Below are 14,961 nucleotides of genomic sequence, written 5' to 3'. Positions count from 1 at the left end.
CAAGATAATTGGCAAGAAAAAAATCCAGGGAAGTTTTTGAGGAGAATTCATTTTTCTACACACTGAGCCATCATGATCTGGAGTGCACTGCCAGAAAGAGTGGGCCTTAAACAGAGAATACAGGATACTAAATTGAAAGAAGTGCAAGTAAGTTGCTGTTTCGCCTGGAGGGAGTGTTTAGGGTTCTGGCTGGTGAGAAGGGAGCAGGTAAAAGGGCAGATGTTGCATCTCCTGCACCTGCCATAGGGAAGGTGCCATGGGGAAGCGATTGAGGAGTTGTCCAGGGTGCCACGGAGGGAAAGGTCCCTTCAGAATGCTGAAAGAGAACAGGGGGAAGCCGCTACGCACAATACAACCTCCTCTACATGAGGAAGACTAAACAGGGATTGGGTGGCCACTCTGTGGAACTGCTCCATTCAGTCCTCACTCCCACTCTCACTCCCACTCCCACTCCCACTCCCACTCCCACTCCCACTCCCACTCCCACTCCCACTCCCACTCCCACTCCCACTCCCACTCCCACTCCCACTCCCACTCCCACTCCCACTCCCACTCCCACTCTCACTCTCACTCTCACTCTCACTCTCACTCTCACTCTCACTCTCACTCTCACTCTCACTCCCACTCTCACTCTCACTCTCACTCCCACTCCCACTCCCACTCTCACTCTCACTCTCACTCCCACTCCCACTCCCACTCTCACTCTCACTCTCACTCTCACTCTCACTCCCACTCTCACTCCCACTCCCATTCCCACCCCCACTCCGAGCTCTCCAGTCTTGCCCCTTGGCCTTCAACACTATTTCAATCAAGCTCAGCATAAGCTGGAGGAACAGCACCTCATCTATTTCCATAGGCACTTTACAGTCTTCTGGACTCAGCACTGCGTTCAACAATTTCACGCCACGTGCTCTTCTGTATTTTTTCAGATGTTGGCGACGGCTGATGATTCTGCTGTTCCCATTTGCACCTCACCTAGACCCACTTTTTGCTTCTTCACTTGTTCCATTATTATCTTGTCTTGTCTTCTCTTGTCTTCCATCCAATCACAGACCTTCTCTTTAGTTCTTTCCTCCCCTACCCCTTTCACTGCCTCTGCACTTGCTTAGCACCTCTTAGTTAGAATACCTAACTTCCTTTCAGCTCCCAAGAAAGGACACTGACCTGAAGTGTTAATTCTGTTTCTCGCTCCACAGATGCTGCCAGACCTGCTGAGTTTTCACTTCAGCTTTCCAGCAACTACAGTGCTTTGCATTTGGACACCTTTAATGGATCCGTAATTAATACAAAATGTTAAGACTGAAAACTAAACAAATTCTATGTGGCACCACCTAACTTGTATTTTTAAAACAAAAGGGTCGGTTTTAAGACTTTACGTTTTTTATTTTCCAAATTCTAACGTGTGTCACAAGCGGCAATAAACTGCCTAAGTGCAGTGAAGGCTGCAAATTCACTCTCAATTTTCTCCCCTTTAAAAGCCCACCACTGTCGCTGATAACATCACACATTGCAGTTTTCAAAAGGTGTTATGTGATGGGAAATATGTTGCTATGCTACAATCTGCACAACACTTTCAGCATCCACAGGGCTTTAATCAGCGCATGACGACAACGCACTTCTCCATTTCAACAAAGAGACAAAGAGCCACAGTTAAAGAATGCAAGTACTTCCAACCACAGCCAGGCTTCACATAGCTTTAGATTAACCTACTTTAGCTCACTTCCACCATCACCGCCCCCACCCCTACCCTCCCCCATCCCAATAATTGGCTGACTGGCAAATTGCTTGGACCCAAAAGGTTACTATAACCTTACAGCAAAATAATTTGCACTGAAATTGCCCCCCATTGAGTCGTGTTGGTGTGCATGATGAGAAAGATCGTCATGCTACGGACCTATTCGTAAGCAGCGCACCTATATATGGAAGGGATTCTTAATATTAATTCACCCGAATTATATGTGTAATGAATCCAAGTTTCCCCCAAGCAAGGCAACAAAGTAAGCTGTTAGGAAGACACAAAGATTATGCAAAAGGATATACACAGGTTAGGTGAGTGGGCAAGAGCCTGGCAGGTGGAATATAATGTGGGGAAATGTGAAATGTATCCACTCTGTTAGGAAAATAGGAAAGCAGAATATCTTTTAAAAGATGAGAGACCAGGGAGCGTTGGTATTCAGTGGTACTAATTTGTACATGAATCACAGAAAGCTAACATGCAGGTCCAGCACGCAATTTGAAAAGCTAATGCTATATTCCCCTTTATTACTCAGGGATTGAAGCATAAGAGTAAAGAAGTCTTACGTCAGTTACAAAGGAAACTGGCGAGATCACACCTAGGGTACTGTGTGCAGTTTTTGTCTCCTTACATATGGGAAGTCTGCAAAGCAAACCCTATCAGCCTGATTGAGGGACCTGGTATTGGGAAGAGGCCCGATGGGAGCCAACCCTCTGTCCTTGCTGCTAACCACGCCTCCCCGCCTCTCCCATGACCCCCACCTCGTGATCCCCTTCCTGCCATCACTGAGCCTGTGGCCTGGGTCCCTCAGCGAGACTGGGCCACGGGTGGGTGCATTACCCGCAGCAGCCACTGCCTCCCCAGTGGTGCTGCCAAGCAATGCGCAACAACTGGCCTCGGATTGGCCAGCAGCTTTCAGCAGATGGGGCTTCAAGTCCCCGGAGTCCTTGATTCCTGGAAAGGCCCGTCAGTGCCAAGTTAAGTGCCTGGTTGGCACTAAATGTGGCAGGCCTTCCTGAAAAGAGGCAATGCCAAGCTCTCGCTAGCTGGCAGCCAAGACACCCATCACCTACATTAAATTCCATCCAAAGATCACATTCTCTGTTAGCAAGACAAGAGGTGATCTGATTGCACTTTTCGAGCTATCCATGGGGATGCTCGGGTAGATAGAGGGAAACTATTTCCACTGGTTGGCAAATTTCCACTGGTTGGACTAGGGGACGTAGCCTAAAACATGGAGCCAGACCTTTTAGGGGTGAAGAACAGAAACTCTTCTCCACGCAAATCGTGCTGGAAGTTTGGATTTCTCTTCTGCAGTTAATGATAGGTTCATTGTGCATTTAAAATCTGAGATTTATAGATTCGTTAAAAAAAGTACTGAGAAATATGGGACAAATTAAGGTAGATATGTGAAGTTAGGTCATAGATCAGCCATGATTTCTTTGAATGGCAGAACAGGCTCGAGGGGCTAAATGGCCTCCTACGTATTCTTCCTCTTAAACTGGGCTGTGTGGCACAGTGTCTCCCTATCTCTGTAACCTCCAACCCCTGGGTTATCCCTCAGAGATAACTGTTTTCCTCTAATTTTAGCCTCTTGTGCATCCCCAGTTATAATTGCTCCACCTTTGGTGGCCGAGCCTTCAGTTACCTCGGCGCCAAGCTCTGGAATTCCCTCCCTACACTTCTCCGGCTCTCTTCCTTACTGTCCTTCTTCAAGACATTTCTTAAACCCTAACCCTTTGTCCAAGTTTTGGTCACCTGGCCTATTATCTCCTTAAGTGGATCAGTGTCATGCTTAGTTTTGTAATGCTCCTGCCTTGGGATGTTTTATGATGTAAAAGGCGCTATATAAATATAAGTTGTTGTTGTTGTTGTTTTCATGGTGTTGGTACAGGGAATGGGCCAGGAACAAGGTACAGGCCAGGCATAGGATAAGTTGCAGAGCCACAGAACTGAATTAGTATTAATACTGATCCTCTTCATGAAAAATCCAATAATCCCTTAACCTTCTTAACTTAATCACCACCCACACTGATATATTGATTGGTTCACGAGTTCTGTGTTAGCAGATGACCTCGCATGAAGGCACAATAGTAGGGGACAATTTAAAACAGAAAGAGAAATAGAGTGCCGAGACATCATGTTCGACAAGGTTGCTATGGTTTCATTGTATGTGATAATGCCACCAGCACCCCCATCGGCGCAAAGCCAAGCAGTTATCAAATGTAGATTTAATTTAAGTTAAATTTAGTGAAATTCTCAAAGCTTTCCTGTGATCTTTCAGTGAAGGGTTTAGCGTTGCTATCTTGGAGACAGTTTCTTGCCTGTGCTTATGATGAGGCAAAATAAAAATTTTAAATGTCAGTGCTTAGATACAAAATATTTGGATATATACAGCACAGCATCAAAACCAGTCAAAGCATTTTCCACAAATACTTCAGTAGTGACTCCAAGAGTGGTTCATGCTTGCAAAATGATACATCATCATTCCACTCATGGCCATGTGATCTAAAGTGTTTTCTCCATTTTCTCCTAAATAAGCATCTCTTTTCTTTTTGCTGCATTTACAGAATATATCAACTGAATGTGGCAAATATTACAAGAAATACTTACATTCACATCAGGCTGAAAATCACCCCAAAGGTCTAATGCGTTGTCAGTTTAGTGCTGAAATGTTACCCCCTAACCCAGAAGTTTAAAATCTCAGCAGCAAGCTGTGAATAAGGTCTGCCAAGGCCACCATAGATGGTTTGATGGCCCGCAGCTACCAATAACCCAATCTTCTGATCTCCCTTCAAGGTTGATTCATCCCCACGTGCAAGTGGAATCATTGCGTAGCCTAGCCAGTTGTAATAACAATGCCATTAGGAGCTGATCTGATATTTGTCCTAGAGGGCTGCTTGCACAGGTCCTGCACATCTGCTCTCGTGCAGAAAACAACTGCTTCATCAATGACCTTCTCTTCATCATAAGGTCAGAAGTGGGGATGTTCGCTGATGATTGCACAATGTTCAGCACCATTCGCGACTCCTCAGATACTGAAGCAGTCCATGTCCATATGCAGCAAGACCTGGACAATGCTCACGCTTTGGCGGATAAGTGGAAAGTAACATTCATGCCACACAAGTGTCAGGCAATGACCATCTCCAACAAGAGAGAATCTAGCCACCTCCCTTTGACATTCAACGGCATTACCATCACTAAATCCACCACTATCAACATCCTGGGGGTTACCATTGACCAGAAACTGAACTGAACTAGCCTATAAATACTGTGGCTACAAGAGCAAGACAGAGGCTAGGAATCCTGCGGCGAGTAACTCACCTCCTGACTCCCCAGAGCCTGTCCACTATCTACAAGGCACAAGTCAGGAATGTGATGGAATAGTCTCCAATTGCCTGGATGAGTGCAGCTCCCACAACACTCAAGAAGCTCGACACCATGCAGGACAAAGCAGCCCATTTGATTGGCATCCCATCCATTACCTTCAACATCCACTCCCACCACCACTGCACACAGAGCAGCAGTGTGTACCATCTACAAAATGCACTGAAGCAACTCACCAAGGCTCCTTCGACAACACTTTCCAAGCCCCATGACCACCACCATCTAGAAGGACAAGGGCAGCAGACACATGGGAACACCACCACCTGGAAGTCCCACTCCAAGCCACTCACCATCCTGACTTGGAAATATATCGCTGTTCCTTCACTCACTGGGTCAAAATCCTGGAACTCCCTTCCTAACAGCACTGTGGGTGTACCTACACCACATGGACTGCAGCGGTTCAAGAAGGCAGCTCACCACCACCTTCTCAAGGACATTTAGGGATGGGCAGCAAAAATGCTGGCCTAGCCAGCGACACCCACATCTCGTGAGTGAATAAATAAAAGAAAAATGACTAGCAATTAGGCCGTGTCCTGATTTTTATCTCCCCAATATTGATGGCCGTGTCTTCAACTGCTGAGGCCCAAAGCTCTTGAGGCAGTGCTGAATGGTGTTGAGAGACTGTCCAGGGTGGAGTGAGGAAATGGGTCATAGGTTTCCTGCCCATATATCCCTGTACAGGCCAGTTTCTATAGAGACAATGAAATAGGAGCAGGCACCCAACTTCGCTGGAGGTCTGGCTTACTTGCACATGGTACACATCTCCTCGGGCTGAACAGTCAGAGATGGGAACTCACCTCTGAAACAAATGTGGTATTTAAGCTCCGTACCAATCACATCAGAGGGATGTAATGAAGCTTCAGCAGCATTTTACAGGCCTAGCATAGGGCAGCTGCCTGGTTTCAAAGAGTGCCCATGGAAAGTTGGTGTAGGCTTGGCTGCAGGTAGGGATTGGAAAGAAAGAAAATGATCTCAGGATGTCCTACAATGCTTCACAGGCAATTCATTACTTCAGGTATATTATCACTGATGTTATGCAGGCAAACAGCAAGTTGTACACAGCAAAGTCCCACAAATAGAACATGAGGTAAATGGCCAGTTTTGGTTCAGAGATAAAGGTTGGCCTGAACTCCCCTGCCCCTCTGTGATAAGTGCCATGCAATCTTACAAAAGTAGGGAGGTTATGCTTCAGTTGTACAGGGCATTGGTGAGACCACATCTGGAGTCTTGTGTACAGTACTGGTCTCCTTATTTAAAGAAAGATGTAAATGCGTTAGAAGCAGTTCAGAGAAGGTTTACTTGACCAATGCCAGGAATGGGCGGGTTGTCTAATGAGGAAAGGTTGGACAGGTTAGGCTTGTATCCACTGGAGTTTAGAAGAGTAAGAGGCGACTTAATTGAAACCTTTAAGATCCCGAGGGGTCTTGACAGGGTCGATGTGGAGAGGATGTTTCCTCTTGTGGGAGAATCTAAAACTGTTCAAAAATAAGGGGTCTCTCATTTAAGACAGAGGTGAAGAGAATTTTTTTCTCTCAGGGGGTTAAGTTTTTGGAATTCTCTTCCTCAAAAGGTGGTGGAAGCAGAAATCTTTGAATATTTTTAAAGCGGAGCTAGATAGATTCTTGTTTAACGAGGGAGTGAAATTATCGGTGGTAGGTCGGAATGTGAGGTTGAGGTTACATTCAGATCAGCCATGGTCTTATTGACTGGTGGAGCAGGCTCGAGGGGCCGAATGGCCTATCCCTGCTCTTAATTCATGTGATCTTTTACCCTCCACCTGATTTGACAGATGGAGCCTCATTTGAAAGGCACCATCAGTGACAATGCCAGACTCCCCCAGTACGGTACTGATCTGTCAGATTAGGTTATACGTTTGAACATGTAACCTTCTGACGCAGAGGCACGAAATCCAAGCCTGGCTCTGCTTCAAAGCATCAGAAAGCAGCTTTCGGCTACCTGGGGAAGGCTATCTGTGCACAATGGTCGGTGCAGGGCTGCACTGTGGGGCGGAGGGGACTCTGTTGCTTTGAGAAAGACCTTTGCTTCATTCAGCATCGTTATATGGCTGAGATGTCTGTCCTCCACAGGCCCTTGCTATGAATGGGTACTGAACCCCAGGTAATAGTCCCAGGCAGCATTTAGGCCCTTTGCACTTTAACCCGATGATGGAAAACCAGCAGAAACAGTCAAAATGCTGCAAGGAAATCACATCATTCACTACCACACTACCATATTCCTGATATCCCTTTTAAAAAAACAAACTGGGGAAGCTTCTCGCAATTCCTCATTGTATTGTGGCTGTGAGAAAGAATATGACCAGCAGAAACCATTCAAAACGCATCCATCACGTCTGTGTGCATTGGGAGTACACCAAGGATGGGTACATGAATCAAACCAACAAAGAGAGCTTATACTTTGTAAAAGCTATACTGTCAGCAGAAAGATTCATCTGCATCACAGCCACAGGAATGCCTTGTGGTCACAAACCCGTATCAGAGAAACTACAGCCCTATGTGCCTAGTGCTAAATGGAACAAGCAGAATGGAAAAAAGAAAGAACTTGCATTTATGTAGCACTTCATCACATCTCTCAGGGCATCCCCAAAGACCTTCATATCTGTGAATGACCTTCTTAAGGACAGTAACTGATGTCCCTGGCAGCCAATTTGCCACAGGTCCGGAAAAAAAAGCAATGACAGTGAATAACTAAGAGAAGGAAAGTAAGAATGGGTTAATCTGTTCATCGAATCATAGAACGGTACAGCTCAGAAGGTGGCTATTCAGCCCTTAAAGTCTCCGCTGGCTCTTTTGAAGAACAACTCAGCTAGTCCCTTTCCTCAGTTTCCTCCCCACATCCCTACAAATATTTATCCAATTCCCTTTTGAAGGCCACCATTAAATCTGTTCCCACCACCCTCTCAGGCTGTGCGTTCCAAATCCTAACTACTCGCTGCATAAGAAAGATTTTCCTCATGTCGCCTCTCGTTCTTTTACCAATCACCTTAAATCTGTTGCCTCTGGTTATTGTCTCCTCAGCCATTGGAAACAGTTTCTCATTATTTACTCTATCATGATTTTAAACACCTTTATCAAATCTCCACTTAGTCTTCTCTGATCTACGGAGAACGTGGTGGCACAAGTTAAGTGAGGAACGTTAATCAGGGAACTAGGGGAACTCTCCGCTCTTCTCCAGATCATTTTTGAACTACACACAATCACTAAAACAGGCAAGTGGTATCTTGGTTATAAAAACAAAAAACTGCGGATGCTGGAAATCCAAAACAAAAACAGAAACAGAAATACCTGCAAAAAAACTCAGCAGGTCTGGCAGCAACGGCGGAGAAGAGTACAGTTGACGTTTCGAGTCCTCATGTTCTGTTGAAGGGTCATGTCAACTGTACTCTTCTCCGCCGATGCTGCCAGACCTGCTGAGTTTTTCCAGGTATTTCTGTTTCTGTTTTTGTTTTGGTATCTTGGTTAATTGGCTGAATAATTTTCTTTGGAGTTCTTGTAATAATTTCAACGCTGAGAAGATATACTGGAATTCCCTGTTTGGTTCATTATCAATGTAGAATAAAGAATAAAGAATAAAGCCAGACCTTTATGTGAACTGAGTTATATAATCAACATATTGGAGACAATAATCTTTGTTTCATTGGCAGAGCTGCTAAGATCAATGCCTTTTATCAAAGCTGCAAGTACAATAGCTACTTCCTCTGGATGAAGGCCAGGCACAGAACAATACTTTAAGACAATGGTCTAGGGCATACAATTAACAGGAAAGTATTGTCTCTTAATGGAAACAAATCACATCAGAGAGAGAATGCCAAGTAACCAATTTTGGGGACAAATGATAGAAATTGGAGAGAAATGCACATGATGAAAGCAATGGCCGTGGGAGCTAGGGCAACATATCTGAGTGAAGAGTGCATACTATTTCATTTCTTTGGGTAGATATTGATTTTGTGTGATCGTGGGGCGGCAGCCTGTGTTGCATCTCACCTGTCTTTTATTTCCATTGAATTTCAATAGGATGTGAAATGGGCCTTTGACCCACTATCACCTGTCTTACACGCTTGCACAAAAGCAAGGTCTGGTCCCTCTGTGCAGCTGCACAGGAACTCCCTGTTCTTTCTGTCACAATAAAAACTTACATCATCATGAATTTCTCATTTCATTCGGAGCCGATCCTTCTAGAATCAACAAATGCTAGCCCGATCTTTCTGGAGCAATTCTCCGACCTCTCCCAGTGCTGTCACTTGTTACCCTGTTCCCCTCCATCAAGTTCTGTACCCTAAATCCCCAAAGACTGACATCTAATGCCACTTCAATATCCACCTGTCTTTCAGATGAGACATTAAACTGAGGCCCCAGCTGCCTGCTCAGGTGGATGTAAAAGATCCCATGGCACTATCTTGAAGAAGAACAGGAGAGTTTATTTACATTTATCTCTCAAACAACATTAAAAAAAAAACAGATTATCTGGTCACTGTCACATTGCTGTTTGTGGGGGCTTGCTGAGCTAATTGGCTGCCTGAGCTAATTGGCTGCATTACAACAGTGATTACACGTCACAAGGTACTTCATTAATTGGCTGTAAAGTGTTTTTGAGACGTCCGGTGGTCATGAAAAGGGAACTGCAAGTCTTTCTTTGTCCCATTAATCTGCTTTTTTTTTTAAACCACAAGCCTACACTCATGGAATCACTTTGTAAACTTTTGTCCACAAGCTTTTGATGTCTTCCAGATACAGCACCCAATCGAGAAAGAATTTGCATGCAGAGAAATTTTACATGCTGTCTAGTCCCACATACTCTTTGCCATTATCTCCCAGTCTGCAATGAGGTCAACCAATATTGTGCTAACAGCAGTAATTAGAAACAGATTATCAGCAATTTGATGTAATGTTATTATAAGTGCATTGGCTGTGTGTCTGCCTCCATCTATCCTTAAAATTGCTTTGTGTTATCTTTGGGGAATATTTTGAAATTACATGAAGATTTGCAAAGTCAATTGACTAAAATGTAGCGAAGGTGATGCAGTTCCACCCGCCCTTTATCAAATATACATTTAGCAGCCGTATTTCAAAATGTCATTCTGAAGTGCAGCAGCCTTGTTGTGCCGATGATTTCTTGACGGAGAGGATAGAAACTGGGAAAGGAAAATTATTTTGCTCTCCTTCCTATTCCTCTGAAACTGAGCTGTCGAAACCTTGGAATTCCCTGAGGACAAATCTGACTCTGGAAAGTGACAAGATCTGAACTGACAACTGCTCATATTAAAATCTGCTCAGGCGTCCTGTGAATCGTGGGTGCGGAAAAAGCAAGCAAATCATATTGTATTGAAGCCTGAAACTGGGAACTACATTACAAAGGGGATATATTGATTGTCACCACTGGCAAGGCGGAAATACACCCTGCATCCACTGCAACAACAACTCGGGTTTACATAGCACTTATAGCATCCCTAGAGCGTTACCAGTGTTGTGACCATGGCCGATGTTAATTGCTGTGCAAACCAAATCCCAGAGGGAAACTTGGCTTACTGGCCATATCCTTTTTTTCTGTATTCTGAAACTGAGAAGCAGATGTACCGATCTCAGCAGTAAGAGGTCCAGTAACACTGTTGGGATTTTAAAGATTAAAAGTAGAAGTTTTATTAACAAAAATAAAAGAAAACTTAAGCACACAAGGTTACAGTTACACGATTAAGGTTAGCCTTAGAAAACGTTCCACCAAAAACTCTCTATTTGGTCAAACCCACAAGTAAACACTTTCCAGGCAACACTGCCTTATAGATGTTTAATTATGAAATCCAGTAATATTGCACAAGGTAAACTGCGGTAGCTTCAATAAATGTGTACCACATGACCTTTACCCTCTTCCACTCTGCAGTGGACTCCAGTTCAGAATAAAACTGTTTGCTGCAGCCCAAGACTTTTCTATCTTGACTGGAATGGGTGATTCAAACTGCAACCTCTCCCTGTCCAGCGCTCCAGATATCTCAACCGCTCAAACAGCTCCAGCTAATCCCAGCTATCTCTAGCTATCTCTAGCCAGCTCTAGCCACCTCTACCTACACAGCTATCCACAGTAGCTCCACTATACCCTTTTTTCCCTTTCATCTCCTTCCATTGCTCTCACACCTCTTTGAAACTCAAACCCTTCCAAATATAAGATCTTTCACATTTCCACCTTGTCTTTGCTTTTAGGTCAATATAAAATATCCCCACTACTATTTACCTATGAACTTCTGCAAAATGTAAAGATGTTTCTTTTCACTTCTGACTCCCCTTTGATATTCAAACAAACTCTCAACAAGTTTAAAAATGCAAATGTTAGATCTAGCCTATTTACTTGTATCTCAAAATTAACACCTCTATCCTTTTCATGTTTCCAACCCCCCGAACAACCTGACTACAATCAATCTCTTGCCCAGTTTAATTAAATCACATACACATAGACACAGACATCCAGCCTTCTTTATAGACGAACACAATGGGCTGAATTTCCCTTTGGCATGCGGAGGCGGGCCCCACACGTCCAGACATAAAACGATGCGCGGTGACGTTGGGCGAGCTTCCCGATGTCACCACACGCCATCGTGATATTTCGTTGGGCAGGCTCACCCCAAACACATCGTGATATTTCGTTGGGCAGGCACGCGATGATGTCCGATGTGAACCTTCCATTAATTAACAGGCCACTTAAGGCCCTTGAGGCGCCAATCCACGCTGATTTTTCGGCGCCCATGCGATCTTCGGGTCGGCGCACAGGCACAATGGCAGGTAGGTAGGACACATTTCTATTAACCTCATCCATAGGCAGGATAAGAGGGCTTACTGGGGTCACGAGTATGCACAGTCAAGCATTTATTTGTGAACGTTTTTGAAACTTGCCTGTGTGATCTGCAATACTTCAAAACGCACACCAGCTGCTTTTTCTGGACTCTTAACCTTCAGGTCAGCACTCTGCAGTGAGGAATCTCTTCTGGGCCTGCAGGTTTCAGGAAGCCTTCCCTTAGCCTGGGAATGGAAGCTGAACTGTCCACTGGAGGCAACTCCTCTGAGGAGGAAGGGAGGGCTAGAAGGGGGAGGAGGCCAGGAATGCACATTCAGCCTCCAGTGGAGCCACCTTTGGGAGTACAGGCGCAGGCACAAGGGGCGCAGGGCCAAGAGGTAGTCCAAGGTGGAAGGGACCGCAGAAGATGCCACTATCCTGCTGCCAGGGTATACAGGCGGCGAAGCAGCTACCTCAATATGACTGAGGTGCAGTGCCAAAGGAGGCTCCATCTCTCAAGGGAGACAGTCAACTATATCTGTCAGATGATTGGCCCTGAGATCTCCGCTAACTTTGTGGGTGGAATCCCCATGCCAGTGGCTCTGAAGGTCACAGTTGCCCTCCACTTCTATGCCTCTGACTCCTTCCAGGGCTCGGTGGGTGATCTTTGCATTGTCTCCCAATCAGCTGTCCACACTTGTGTCAAGCAGGTTACAGACGCTCTGTTCAGACGGGTATCCACCTTCATCCGCTTCCGCTGCGACCAGGCAAGTCAGGCACAATGAGCCAGAGGCTTCGCGGCCATTGCTGGCTTCACCCATGTCCAGGGTGCTATAGACTGCACACATGTGGCCATCAAGGCGCCAGCAGGTGAGCCCAGTGCCTTTGTCAACAGGAAGGGATTTCACTCCATGAACGTGCAGATAGTGTGTGATCACAGGATGCAGATTCTACAAGTCTGTGCAAGGTTCCCAGGCAGCTCCCACGACGCCTACATCCTCCGACACTCCCAGGTGCCGGGGCTCTTCAGTACTCCAGCCCGGCTGGATGGATGGCTGCTGAGTGACAAGGGCTATCCCCTCAGAAGGTGGCTCATGACGCCTCTCCACCATCCAAGAACAGAAGCTGAGCAGCGGTACAATAGGAGCCGCAGCACCACAAGGGCTGTGGTGGAGAGAGCCATTGGTCTTCTCAAGATGCGCTTCCGATGCCTGGACTGTTCAGAGAGTGCACTCCAGTACCCCTCAGATCGTGTCTCGGTGATAGTGGTTGCATGCTGCGCCCTGCACAATCTTGCGCTGGAAAGGGGGGATGCTGTGGACAATGAAGATGTTGACGCAGTGGCTGCGGCTGCACACGATGAGTCCAGCAGTGAGTCCGAGGATGAGCATGCGCAGAGAAATGCTGAGGGGTTAGACGCTGACCTGGGACTACTCCAGGGAGGCAGGGACACCTGGGAGGCTTTAATCCAACGAACCTTCAGCTAATACACCACATATGGACCTCCAGGACAAGCCTGGGCTGTAGGCTCCATACTCGACACCCAAGTGCAAAATCTGCCAGGTTAGGAACAGTCACTAAGGGCCTTGTTAATAAAGCTGAATGTCCAATAAAGCACTCATTACAGTTTTGGAAACTATATACATGCAGAAAAAAAGAGGCACCTTCAGCCATGGTGACATATCTGAATTTATTCTGTCAAGCAACCCAACTTATTCCAAAAAAAAGAGAATAGTGTTACAAAACAAAGCAAATCATAAAGACCTCACTTCGGGCCAACACAAAAGCACCAGTGAAAAGCCCATGGTGTGCCTAAGGTATCTTATGTTTATGTTTGTGGGTGCTACGTCTTGGTGCTGCCCCATCGCTCGGAGTGGCATCTGAGACAGGCTGCTGACTCTGCTGTCCTGTTGGCCGCGATGACCTTGGTGGTCGTCCTCTGGCCCGTGGAGCCTGTGCTGGCCCTGCCTGGGAGGGAGCTGCCAGTTCCACAGCTGGCATCTCCCCAGTTGTCGCAGCCTCACTGGATGCTACAGTCACTGGGAGAAGGGCGGAGGAGCTGCTGCCCTCATCCGGAGTGCCCTGAGAGGTGCCCGCAGAGATGTCAGGTAGCTGCTGCGCCAACGTGAGGTCGCTTCAGACCTCCCTGATCCCTGTGGATGGATGGGCTGTGAAAGTTGATGCCCAAACCATCTCCCACACTGGCACTGACCAGCTGAGGTCAATGCCGATGTGAGTGCTTGCTGGTTTGAGCGTATCCCCAGGAATCCCTGACATGTCTCCTGGAGGATCCTCTCCACGAGAGTCACCACTCTCTCCATGGAGGACGCATGGCGCTCGGACATGTGGCTCATTGCTTCAGTGATCATCCGCGTGGACTCCTGCACCACGGAGACCAAGCCAAGCGTAGCCTCATGTATCTCCCCCAAATGCTCCCGCACACCCGGCCGCATTTCCTGCAGCTGCTGCGTCGCGGACGACTCCAGAGGCACATCATCAGGCACCGACTGAGCATGTGCCTGGTCCCCTGCAGTCCTCCGACTGCTGGTGCCATGGACACTCTCTGTCTCTGCCAGCTCCTCCAGTGACTGTGAAGTGCCCTCGCCACTGTGCCCCGGGACACTAGCCGATGTTCGAATTCCCACCAAGGTGCTAGTATCTGCACTGGTGCCCGCCTGGCAGAAATGGTGTGACGCTGGTGAGACTTCAGGGCCCTCAGGTGTGAGAGGGGGCCTCTGCTGCTCCTCCTCCTGGCCCTGCTCCGCTGATACTGAAAGGAAGAACAAGGACATTGGATCAGTTAACGTGGAGACAATGTCAATGTATATACCTGTCCCCCGGGTCATTATGAGCTCATCCTTCCATAAGCAATGGTCAAACCATGTTGCAAAATTAAATCATTTAACATTCAGCAGTGCTATGGCTGTTGGGAGGACAATGCTGACCTCACTGTTGGGCATAAATACCTGGCCATGGCACCCCAGCCTCACTGACACCAGTGGACCTGGGTGCATGGCGCCTCTCCAAATCCAGGGCCTCCTGCTCGAAGCGGCTAAGAATGG

The sequence above is a fragment of the Cetorhinus maximus genome, chromosome 15 (genome assembly GCF_964194155.1).
Source record: "Cetorhinus maximus chromosome 15, sCetMax3.hap1.1, whole genome shotgun sequence".
Taxonomy (NCBI): domain Eukaryota; kingdom Metazoa; phylum Chordata; class Chondrichthyes; order Lamniformes; family Cetorhinidae; genus Cetorhinus; species Cetorhinus maximus.
This window is presented reverse-complemented; position numbering follows the sequence as displayed.